The sequence below is a fragment of the Anas acuta genome, chromosome W (genome assembly GCF_963932015.1).
Source record: "Anas acuta chromosome W, bAnaAcu1.1, whole genome shotgun sequence".
Lineage (NCBI taxonomy): Eukaryota > Metazoa > Chordata > Aves > Anseriformes > Anatidae > Anas > Anas acuta.
Genome location: NC_089016.1, coordinates 13,308,954 through 13,322,093, shown reverse-complemented (window position 1 = coordinate 13,322,093; position 13,140 = coordinate 13,308,954). Strand labels below are relative to the sequence as shown.

Below are 13,140 nucleotides of genomic sequence, written 5' to 3'. Positions count from 1 at the left end.
ATGTTTTGTTTTTTTAAGCCTTCTATTTTGTTTTGATCACTCTTATTTGGTCAGAAGTCAAAACTGGCCCCAAAACACCAGTGCAGAGTAGAGCGCGGGACAGTCACATCCCTCGACCAACTAGCAATGCCGTGCTTGATGCACCCCAGGATACGGTTGGCCCTCCTGGCTGCCAGGGCACACTCCTGGCTCATATTCAACTTGCTGTCAACCACAACCCCCAGATCCCCCTCTGTGGGACTCCTCTCCAGCGTCTCGTCACCCAGTCTGTATGTATAGCCAGGGTTGCCCTGTCCCAGGTGCAGGACCCAGCACTTGCTCTTGTTAAACTTGATGTGTTTGGTGATTGCCCATCTCTCCAATCTGTCCAGGCCTCTGCAAGGCCTTTCCACCCTCAACAGAGTCCACAACTCCTCCAAGTTTAGTGCCGTTGGCAACTTTGCTCAAAACACCTTCTAGTCCTACAGCCAAATCATTTATAAAAACACTGAGGAGGACTGGCCCTAAAATGGAGCCTTGAGGGACCCCACTGGTGACCATCCGCCAGCCGGATGTGGCCCCATTTAGCACAACCCTTTGAGCCCTGCCCGTCAGCCAATTGCTCACCCATCGGATGATGTTTTGCTTTAGTTGTATGCTGGACATTTTGTCCAGTAGGATCCTATGGGAAACCGTGTCAAAAGCTTTGTTGAAGTCCAAAAAGATCACATCAGCTGGTTTCCCTTGATCGACGAGATGGGTGATCTTTTCCTAAAAGGAAATCAAATGTGTTAGGCAGGACCTACCCCTCATGAACCCATGTTGGCTGGGACCAATGACTGCATTGTCCCCCAGGTGCGCCTCAATAACTTCAAGAATCATCTTCTCCATAATTTTACAAGGTACTGATGTGAGACTGACAGGCCTGTAATTGCTGGGGTCTTCTTTCTTGCCCTTCTTGAAAATTGGCAAAAAACATTTGCCAGCTTCCATTCTACTGGGACCTCTCCAGATTCCCAAGATCGTTGAAAAATAATTGAGAGAGGTCCCGCCATGACATCAGCCGGCTCTTTAAGCACCCTGGGATGAATCCCATCCGGACTCATGGACTTGTATGGATCCAGGTGGAGCAGCAAATCCCGCACACATTCAGGGTCGGTTAGGAGTTTGTGTTTCCCACCGTCATGGTCCTCCAGCTCAGGGCACCCAGGGTCCCAAAGCCCATCATCAGTACTGAAGACAGAGGCAAAGAAGACATTAAGTGTCTCTGCTTTTCCTATGTCCTTGTCTGTGAGGAGACCTTCTCCATCAAGTAGCGGACCTATGTTTTCTTTGGTTCTCCTTTTTCTGTTAACATATCTAAAAAAAACCTTTTTATTGCCTCCCACAGACTTGGCCAGCTTCAACTCTAGTTGGGCTTTGGCCACACGAATTTTCTCCCTACAAACACGAACAGCATCCCTGTATTCCTTCCACGTCGCCTGACCCTCCTTCCAGCAGCTGTACACTTTCTTTTTCCGTCTAAGCTCCAGTAGAAGATCCCTGGTCAGCCAGGCGGGCCTTCTGCCCCGCCTGCCTGACTTCCGATATTTAGAATTGCCTAATCTTGTGCTTTTAGGAGGCAGTGCTTAAGGACTGATCAGCACTGATGGACGCCAATGCCTTCAAAAGCAGTTTCCCAGGGGACCTTGCTAACTAGTTCCCTGAGCAGCCTGAAGTCTGCTTTCCCCATATCCAGGGCTGAAGTTTTGGTGGCAGTTTTCCTTCTGTCACCATAAATTCTAAACTCAACCACTTCATGGTCTGAGACGGCCGCCAATTGCCACGTCTCCCACAAGACCCTCTCTCTTCTCCAGCAACAGATCTAGGAGGGCACCTTTCCTAATTAGCACCTGCACCAAGAAGTTATCATCTAGGTGCCCTAGGAACCTCCTGGACTCGCTCGTGTCGGCCGTGTGGTGATCCCAGTTGACGTCTGGCAAGTTGAAATCCCCCATAAGGACAAGGAGAGTTGACCTCGAGGCATCTTGTAGTTCTGCAAAGAATAATTCATCGGCATTGTCGTCCTGGCCAGGTGGTCTTTAATAGACTCCTACGACGACTTCCCCTTTATTTGTTCTTCCCTTAATCCTTACCCAGAGGCTCTCAACTTTGCCATCCCCAACTTGAAGTTCCACACAGTCCAGCCCATGCTTCACATACATCGCCACCCAACCACCTCGCCTACCCTGCCTGTCCCTCCTGAAGAGCCCGTAACCATCTATTGCAGCACACCAGCCACAGGACTCATCCCACCAGGTTTCGCTTATGCCGATGATGTTGTAGCTGTGGGACTGGGCAAAGACTTCTAGCTCATCCATTTTATTCCTCATACTGCATGCATTTGTGTAGAAGCACTTCAAATGCGCCTCCCTACACGCAGTACCTTGTGGAGCTGACTGAAGGGCCTCACTAGCACACAGTCCCTCTGATTCTAGCATACCATCCCTTAGCTTATCACCGGCGTGCCTGATTTTATCCCCTTCCCCCTTCAACTCTAGTTTAAAGCCCTATCTATCAGCCCTGCCAACTCCTGAGCCAAAATCCTTACCCCTCTCTGAGAGAAGCGCATCCCATCTGGTGACAGCAGCCCCGGAGTTGCGTAGACCTTCCCATGATCAAAAAAAACAAAGTTCATCCGGTTGCACCAGTCCCAGAGCCATGTATTAATGTGATGAGTCTCCTTGTCAACATCAATCCCCCCTATCGGAAGGACAGAGGCAAACACAACCTGTGCCCCTGAACCTTTGACTAGTTGCCCCAAAGCCCTAAAGTCCCTTTGATTGCTTTCGGACTTCTCCTTGCTACCTTGTCATTACCAGCTTGAAAGACCAGTAGCGGGTAGTAGTCAGTGGGCCGTAGCAGGCACTTGACTTTCTTAAGGAAGTCTCTCACCCGAGCCCCAGGGAGGCAACAGACTTCCCTGTGGGTTGGGTCCAGTCGGCATATTGGGCCCTCTGTCCCTTTCAGAAGGGAGTCCCCCATGACAATAACCCTTCTTTCTTTCTTGATAGAAGATGTAGTGATGCAGGGGGTAGGTTGCCTTGCCTTAGGCACCCTCTCCAACTGGGACAGGCTTTTGTCTACATCGTTATTCTGACTGTCACGTTCTAGAGCCTCATACCTGTTATATAAGGGTAGATGGGAAGGTGAGGTGGGCAGGGACAGGGCTTGCCTACCACCCCGAACAAGAACCTGCCTCCATTCCCCCCCTTGGCCTAGGTCTCCTCCTACTGCCTGGCGAGATGAGGGAACTTTTGTCTTCTGCATAGCAGGAGACACTTGTGCTGTGGCAGGCTCATGAGTCTGTCTCAGGGAGGGTAGAGTACACTTCCACCATTCAATTTCTTTCTCCAAGTCCCTTATGCTCCGGAACCTGCTCACCTCCTCCTGAAGCTCCGCTACCTGGCTGAGCAGCTCTTCAACCTGGGCACATCTCCCACAGGCATACCCTCCACTGCTGCTGTCGGATAGCAACAGAAGACTCGGGCACACCCTGCAGCCCAAGACCTGGACGGCCGCGTGTTTCCCCGTGTTTCTGTCTGAGTAGCCACATAGGTGACTGTGGCTGGAGAGGCTGCAAGAGATACGGAGGCCATAGTTTTCTGCCTGGTGCATACCATGGCCAGGTTCTTCACAAGCAGGTTACAAGTACTGATGAGAAAGACCTCTGCAAAAGAGCAGCAAGGGGCCCTGCCGCACCACGCCCTTCTGCCACACCACACCCTTCTGCTGCGCTCCCTAGGGACTGCCATCGTGCTGAACAATTAATGTGGGGTGGTTGGCTGGCATAAGCAGACCACTGCTCGGGGACAGGCTGGGCATTGGTCAGCAGGTGGTGAGCAATTGCATTGTGCATCACTTGTTTCGTACACAGTAGTAGTAGTAGTAGTACTATTATCATTAGCATTATTATTTTCCCTTCTTTTCTGTCCTAATAAACTGTCTTTATCACAACCCACAGGTTTTAATTTCTTTCTAATTTTCTCCTCCATCCCAGAGAGGGAGGGGGGAGGGGGAGTGAACAGCTGTGTGGTGCTTGGCTGCTATCCAAGTTAAACCACAACAGTCATACACCTCCAAAGTTAAATCGGACTCCAAGAGCTTCTGGTTCTGATAAAAATTAGGTTTAAATTCTGCAATCAATTGTCAGCTTTCAGTAGGTTTCCATGTTAGCAGTAGATGCCTCAATGCACACACAATTGATGTAAACTCAGTGTAAGGCCTATCAACACCACCAGAGCACACCTTCTTCAACTGTAGATGTAACCAAAGCTATGTTAGGACCAGAAATGTCCAGTAACATATGATGCAGATACTGGTCTTCACAGCATAACCCACACCTATATTTCTGTGAAGGTGATCAGGTTCTAAAACTGCAAAGAAAAAGCAAACTATAATGTTTGGTCTTATTGCATGCAGCTGCTCACAGAACAAGCCATGCCTCAAGAACTACAAATGACTGTTGAACATAGTTTAAGACTTGATACAAAGTTCCATAAAAACAATACATAATAGATTTAATTATCACAAGCTATAAAATGAGGAAACAAGATAAGAAAATATATAAAATGAGATAAACTGTAACAACAAGGGTCATGGACAAGAGACTTCAATGGACAAGAGACTTCATTTGCAAGAGATGAACACTGTACATAACAAAAGTTGGGAAAGAGGGCTAGATGAGCAGAAAAAGGAACACATTGATATCAGTATCTTAGCCAAAGATCCCAAAATGACTTTTGGAGCTCAAGTAATACTACTCTCCATAATCTAGAAAATGCCTTCAGTAGTTGACAAAGAGCTTGTCACAAGCAAGATTGGAAAAGATAAAAATAAAGTGTCAGGTTATTTAGGCTTGGTAGGGCAAACAGAATGACTGCTGTCTATGATCTTTTTATGTCAGAGTCAATTTTATCTCTAATACAGAAGAACATTTTGTGTGGGAAAGGAATTCGGAGGTGGCTTCGTGCTGTTTCAGACGTCCCTGAATTAGAGATAATGAGGAAACAAGCGGTAGAAACAAAAACTTGAGCAAGGTTGAGATAAAGTAAATTGGCTACAGTGTTAAAGATGAGCTTTGGGCAGTGGCCAATTGCTGGCTGGCTCGAGACATGTGTCTGAGGGTCTCTAACCAATTGTATGACAGATTCGGGAACGTGGACAGCACGTGGGGTTATGGGGAAAGTATATGTAGTAGTGAAAAAGGGCAATAAACGTCTCCTGTTCAAGAGCCATCAGGAGTTCATGTCTTGCATCCCTTCTATTTTGAGTGGTTAAAGTCACTGTATGCACAAAGGCTAAGAGAGCTGGGCCTTTCTAGCTTGGAGAAGTGAAGGCTAAGAGGAGATCTTAAAGTTATCTGAAGGGAGGGTGTCAAGAGGATGGGGCCAGACTCTTTTCAGTGGTGCTCAGTGTGGGAATAGAAATGTTGTTTTTGCAGAGTTACATTGTTTAGAAGGAGGGAATGTGGTACTGAGATATGCTTACAGTGATAAGAAAGTTTAGCAGGCGACCTAGTAAAATGCAGACAACCAGTCTCCTTAGGACAATTAGGTGAAAATCACGGTATCAAGTCAAGTCAGATAAGTGAAGAAACATTACCACTTCAAACAGTAAAAATGTCAAAAGAAATTTGAAATTTAACAGGCCGGCAACTGAAGGCCATGCATTGTTTGTGAAGCATCAGATAGATTGTGAACCTGGATTACCCACTCAGTGGGGAAACAGGGGAGGGTCCTGCCATCAAAAGGTATATAAACTGTGTTTTGGAACTAGTAGATGCGCTCTCTCCTGCTTGTGGGGCGCCCGCCATTGCAATCGCGAATAAATTACTACTTCACTGAGATCCTCGCCTGAGCCTAAGTTATTGGCTACGGAGTGTTTCTCACAATTTGGGGGCTCGTCCGGGATCCAGTCACCTACTGGGGAGCCCCACCGCCGCAGCAGCAGGAAGGCATGCCCCGCTGATTTCAGCGGTCCTGTGCATCGACGGTGGCGGTTCTGCGGAAAGCTGACAGAGGGCCCGAGACTGGTTAAAGAGGCAGGATCCGTGAAGTAGTGGGGAAAGGAAGAAGGTAGGCACTCCGGGTTTTTAAGAATCGATCCGGTAACTCTGTGCACAGACCAAGGTAAGAAATATTAAGTATTGCCTTGGGGGTCGGGTATCTGGTGTATGGTAAGCCCTTGCACGGGGAAGTGCTGGCACTACACCAGGGGAATCTGGTGTACGGTAATCCTTGCACGGGGAAGTGCTTGGAAGTACACCAGGGAATCTGGTAAACTCAGGTGTGCGGTAACGCTGGCACGGGGAAGTGCTTGGCGGTACACCCCCATTTTTCAGTACGTTGGTGTGTGGTACACTGCAGAAGGGAAATTTCTGTAGCACATACTGGCGAGGGTTAGGAAAAATGGGAAAATATGAGTTCCAGGGGACAGGGAGATATCCCTGGGGGAGTGCCTACTAATAGTTCTTCCTGAAGAATGATAAGAAATTGGAAACATAATCCCAAAAATTAGAGGGATTGTAAAAGAAAAATAATTTTAAAGAGGTTAAATATTGTGTATCAGTCTGGACAAAAGAACCAATTAAGGAAACAGCAGTATTTTGGCCAAAATACGGGTCTGATGAAAATTCAGGCTTTAAATCTATGTGTAAACAAGAAGATTCCTTTTTCAGAGAAGGAGCCAAGTTATGCTCCCTATAATCTTAATATTGAACTGGTGGGAGCAGCAGTCACTCCAGGAAGGGAGACAGGGACTGTAATTAACACTGTCCCTAAAGAAGGATCGTACTCTAGGTTCTGGCAAGAATTAGAACAAGGTAGAAGAGATATTGAGAATTTTGCCTTCCCTGATACTAACAGTACTAACAATAACTGTGTATCCTCTTAGGTGAACTACCTCCCCCTCCTTACCAGCAGAGAGGTTAGAACTTTTAAGAAGGAGAGGAAGTCTTTATTCGAGGACCCCAACAGCCTAGTTGAACAATTAGACCCGTTCCTACGACCTGATTCATACTCTTGGGGGAGGGAATTATGTCTATAAGTATGTTGTTTACAGGGAAAGAAATGGGAATGATCAGGAGGAGAGCTGCTATACAAGAATGGGAAAGAGCTCATCCTCCAGGACCAGGGGTAATACCGGCAGGGCAGAAATACCCACTTGCCAATCCTGGCTGGAATAATAATAGTGTGCAACACAGAAATCATATGAGAGACTTGGGGTCAGAATGAGAAAGTACTTGGGGATGAGACCTGAGGACCCAGTATCCCAAGGGCTCTTGAAAGTTCATTGTGTGATTAAAGCCTGGCAGAATACGCAGAAAATGCTTCAGAAGGTGGGGGGATGTAGTGAACAGTCACTGGGGGACCCTCCTGTGGGAGGCCCTGGAGGTGTGTGTCCGGAGCGGAGGTAAGAAGGAAAAAAAAAAAAAAAAAAAAAAGAGCGAAACTAATGGTATTGACAGTGCAGCGGGTAGTGAGGCAGAGGGTTGGAGAAAGAGGAAGAAAATCTTCAGGGGGAGTCAGGGCCAGGATGGAAAGGAGAGGAAGAGAGATGAAGGAACGGCAGGCAAAGAAGGCTGCCTGTGTTGTGGCCTGAGTCCTAGCAGAGACAGGCTTTGATAAGATGTTTTAAGTGTGGCCAGGTTGGCCACTTCGAATAGGAATATCGGGAGTGGAAGAAGGAGGAAAGAAGGAAAATGGCATGAAATATACTATATTGATATGTTGTTTCAGTATCTTGGAGGGAAAAGGTATGGAATTAAGTTGGACCCTGACTGAGCCTTTGGTGCTGGTATTAGAAAAGTACGGGCTGGAGAAAGATAAAGGAAGTGTTAAAAGAGTTGCTGAAGGTGTTAAAGGTGTGGCATGTAGTATTTAACAGAGCTGTTTGAAGTTGAATGAGCAGGGAAAGGGGATGTAGGCATTATCTAAGTAACAGTCTAGAAGTTTTGGTATATTTGCATATTTGCTGTGGTGTTTGTTCAGTTTCCCAAGCATCGGGGAGGGGGGAACAGCCTGCTCCACCAGGGGCCTCTCCAGCGGCCGCAGGGGGGCTTTGGCTCCAGCGCCTGGAGCGCCTCCTCCCCCTCCTTCTGCACTGACTTTGGTGTCTGCGGGGCGGTTTCTCGCTCTCCCAACTGCTGTTGAGCAGCAGGCTTTTGTTTGTTTCTTTGTTTGTTTGTTTTCGTGGCTGTGCTCTCACAGAGGCACGGACTGTATTGCTCGTGGCTTGGCTCTGGGCAGCAGTGGGCCCCTTTGGGGCCAGATGAAATTGTCCCTTACCTGCCACGGGGAGGCTCCTGGGTTTTTCTCACGGGGGCTGCCACTGCAGTTTCCCACGCCCCCCACTCACAGCCCCCGAACCTTGCCATCAAACCCAATACACTGGGGAACAGCTAGGTCATTACTGACTTGTAAAGTATCAGGGATTAAATTAACTAATGAAACCCTAAAAAGTGATGGGGGCAGAAGGGGCTGGGATAACAGTGCCACTTTTGGGGGATACCAAGCTGAGACCAGGGGATAAAATGATCACTGGGTAATTATTGTATGTACCCAAGGCAGGGACTAACTTGTTGAGAAGGGATTTGATGATTAAATTGGGCATTCAAATAGTAAATTGTTAGACTGGAATAACAGTGTTATTAATGGAGTGCTCTCAGGCCCTGAGAGCAAACATACATGTATATTCACCTCTGACTGGAAAGACCCTGAAATGGGGGCGGAAGCAACAATATAGGTGGACAATTTTACCCCCAAGGGTTTACTGGGCCACCTATCTATTTGGTTAAGTTCTAAAAAAGATTTTGGAGCAATTACAACCTCCCAAGGAGGTATTAATGTTAACAAATATGTGGATCGTTTTCTATTGTCAGGACAGGAGAAAAGAGTTGTGAAGAAAGCTACTAACAAGCTATTCAACTTTCTGGGAAAGCAGGGATTGGGAGTATTAAAAAAATAAATAAATTACAATATGGAGAAAGAGAAGTCAGGTATTTAAGGCATCTAATGTCTGAAGGAAAACAGAATAAATGCAGAGAGGATTCAGGGAATTGTTGAAAATTAAGAAAGAACTAAAAAGTTTTAAAAGAAAGATTTTTTTTAAGGAATCAGGAGCCATGAAGTCTGAAGGAAAATCGATACTCCCTGATGGGAGAGAAATGCTGAATAAAGTGATAATGAGGCAAATATTAACTGTTTTACATCAGAAGAGTCATTGGGAGGTGCAAGCAATATGTGATAAGAAAGTATGTCTGTGTAGGAATATACACTTTAGGGAAGCACATATGTAGAGGATGTACCATATGTCAAAAGGTAAATAAAAAGGTCTTCTGTAATCCATCTAGAAGAGGACGGGAGCCAGGGGTTTGACCTTTCCAAAGTATACAGGTAGACTTTACTGAGTTACTTGTTTGTCCTAATTGACCACGTGACTGGATGGGTGTAAAGCTTTACTGCAAGGGTTAAAGCAGGCCTTAGCGATTGAGTGGGATTTTCACAGCCCCTGGCACCCCTCCTCTTCTGGGAAGGTGGAGCTAATGAATCAGACATTAAAGAAGCAATTAACTAAACTAGTGTTAGAAACCCAACTTCCTTGGGTAAAATGCTTACTCCTACAGGTTTAAACAGCACCAAGAAAGGACATAGGAATTTCACCATATGAGATGCTGTTCAGATTGCCCTATCTGGGCAGAAGGGATGAGATACCACAATTCGAAACCAGAGAGTTTTCTTAAGAACTGTATTCTGGGGTTGTCCTCTTCTTTGTCATTTCTCAGGACCTGTGGGTTGTCGGCTCAAACCCCACCTTTGGAATTCCCCATTCACCACCATCACCCAGGAAACCGGGTCCTGATTCGGACCTGGAAAGAGTCAACTCTGGCCTGAATGGGAAGGACAATTACTAACCACTGAAACAGCCGTAAGAACTGCGGAAAAAGGTTGGACTCACTATACTCGAGTGAAGGCATCCGTCGACGCTAGTACCTGGGAAGCTGTTCCTACAAAAGACTTGTTGGAAGTTGAAATTGAATAGAAAAATCTCATAGTGGACTCTGAGCAGGATAAGAGCTTACAATTGTAAACTAACCTTTTATTTTCACAGGTAACTAACGACTGTGACTTGTGATTGAAAGAAAGAACAGACCTATAGCGAAATGCAGTGCTCCCAAGGGGGGGTTGTTATAGTAGTAGTGTACATCTTATTTTTTGTATCGATAATTATTTGGAAACCTAAGGTTTAAAAATAATGACAGGGAAAAATTGATTACTAATTTTGTTTTTAGTGATTCTAGGCCTCAGAGAAGGCCTTGGTCAATTGGCAACTTGCAAAAGGCATGACCAGATAATAGCAAAAACGGGATACCCCATCAAAATATGGGTGACTGTGACAGAGGGTTATGTACCACATTCTGTCACGTTTGATGTTTGTGAGGTGTTAGCTTGTGGAGATCTAAATGCCCAACGACAATTGAGCAGAGAGAACAAATAACTGGGAGAGACCCAACAGCCAGATTGAGAATAGCTGTATGGAAACAATCCTCTATTGCCATCAGAGAAAGGGAGAAACTCAAGGAGAAAACAGGAGAGAAAACAGGAAGCCCTCTGAAATGTGTCAGTTCAAACAAGGTATGAGGATGTGAATGCCTGGATAGAATGGGTCAAATATACCGTCCAGAGTCTCAACCGTAGCTACTGCTATGCTTGTGCCTCGGGATGACCGATTGCCCAGATAGTGCCTTTCCCATGGTGGTGGACCAAAGACTCCCAAGGGATGCGATGTATGATTGCATTGTACCAAGAAAAGACTGCCTGGGGAAATGAGGCCTGTAAGTCTCTCTTTGCTGTTCCTTGCATGATAACAGTATCACGGTTCCCCCTGCATTCTCTACAGCTATAGGTAACCATACAGCTTGCCTCTCACGGCAGGGTGTGAGTGCTACCTGGCATCTAGGAGAATTTGCCTTGTGCTACCAAGGACTTGATGGGAAACTGCTCAAGACTAGAGATCCACAGGGCAGATCTCTGGTGGTACGGTGGAGGGAAGATCTTACGGTCCACCCTACCATCTAATTGGGAAGGCACTTGTGCACTTGTTCAATTAGCTATACCCTTCACCCTGGCATTTGAAAGAGAAACATCACAAATACCCAGAGGAAGTAAAAGAGGCTTAGGAATATAATTTGATGATAGAGTATACATAGATTCTATTGGGGTACCTAGAGGAGTTGCAGATGAACATAAAGCCAGAAATCAAATTGCTGCAGGGTTTGAGTCACTGTTCTGGTGGGTAACAATCAATAAAAATGTGGATTGGATTAATTATTTCTATTATAATCAGCAGAGATTCATCAATTATACCAAGGATGCGATGAGAGGAATCACTGAACAACTAGATGCCATCAGCAAAATGGCTTGGGAAAACAGGATAGCATTAGATATGATGCTCGCAGAGGAAGGAGGTGTGTTTGTGTGTGTAATACTGAGCAACCATTGTTGCAATCTTATACCCAACAATAGTGTCCCAGATGGCTCGGTAACAAGAGCATTGCAAGGGCTTACCACCCTTGCCAGTGAATTGGCAGAAAAAAAAATAAAATAAAATAAAAAAAAAAAATAGGCATATTTGCAACATTGATCGTAGTTGTAGGAGTTTTGACAGCCATTGGTTGCTGCATTATCCTCTGTGTAAGAGGACCAGTACAGTGGTTAACTGAAACCGCACTATTGAAACAAATGACCATGGAGCCACCACCTTACTCAGATAAGGTGATAATGAGGAGATGGAAAGCAAAGAAAGCAAAGAAAGCAAAGAAGAAGAAGTCTATCAAATTGCACCTTAGAGAAAGGTTTTGCAAAAATCAACAGTTTATAAAAAAAGAAAAGGGGGGAATTGTGGGAATAGAAATGTTGTTTTTGCAGAGTTACATTGTTTAGAAGGAGGGAATGTGGTACTGAGATATGCTTACAGTGATAAGAAAGTTTAGCAGGCGACCTAGTAAAATGCAGACAACCAGTCTCCTTAGGACAATTAGGTGAAAATCACGGTATCAAGTCAAGTCAGATAAGTGAAGAAACATTACCACTTCAAACAGTAAAAATGTCAAAAGAAATTTGAAATTTAACAGGCCGGCAACTGAAGGCCATGCATTGTTTGTGAAGCATCAGATAGATTGTGAACCTGGATTACCCACTCAGTGGGGAAACAGGGGAGGGTCCTGCCATCAAAAGGTATATAAACTGTGTTTTGGAACTAGTAGATGCGCTCTCTCCTGCTTGTGGGGCGCCCGCCATTGCAATCGCGAATAAATTACTACTTCACTGAGATCCTCGCCTGAGCCTAAGTTATTGGCTACGGAGTGTTTCTCACATCAGGGACAGGATAAGAGGCAACAGGCACAAATTGAAAGATGGGAAGTTCCATCTGAATATGAGGAAAAACTTCTTTACTGTGAGAGTACTGGGACAGGTTGCCCAGAGAGGCTGTAGACTCTCCTTTTCTGGAGATATTCTAAACCCACTGGACATGATCCTGTTGTGATATATGCAGTAATAATTTGTGTCGAAAAAATGGTTGATATTAATAAAGAAGGGGAAGATTTGGGAGTGTGGCCATGGGGGTGGGCAAGCCCCATGGTTGATGAAAACATCAGACTCTTAACGATGAGGCCATCAGGAATATAAAAGAGTTTAGAGGGAACAAAGAAGGGTGATTCAGGAGACTCCATGCAGTCTCTGGTTGCTTGTTCTCCAGCCATTAAGGCATGGAAGTTTCTGGGTGTTTGCTGTTGCTGTTATATGCAAAGTTGTTTGACCAATGAAAAGCTGTTTTGAAAAGGACTGCTGTGGGGCAAAGGGTATAAGAAGGGAGCCTGTCCTCAAGATGAAAAAGGCAACACGATGAAGTTAAGTCATCAATAAAAAAGCAGAAAGAAGGAATGAAAAGGAACAGGCTAGCAGAATGGAGACCAGGACGGGAACAGGCACATTGATTGCCTCATGAAGATGGGTTCGGCCAGACTCAGCAAACCGCTCAGAGAAGCTTGTACAGAAAGTCGCTGGAAATGGGAGCACTGGAGCTGGGAAGAAGCTCGAGCTGAGAGAAGCAGACCCACGC

The 13,140-nt window shown here is 45.7% G+C and overlaps 1 long non-coding RNA gene across 1 annotated transcript; it reads left to right on the top strand.

Annotated features, from left to right (window-relative positions):
- Positions 1-5,426: 5,426 nt before the first annotated feature.
- On the top strand, positions 5,427-11,640 carry LOC137846974 (uncharacterized). The gene is made up of 2 exons (XR_011090689.1): positions 5,427-6,149; positions 9,644-11,640. It is a non-coding gene; the product is annotated as an uncharacterized lncRNA (long non-coding RNA).
- Positions 11,641-13,140: the final 1,500 nt, after the last annotated feature.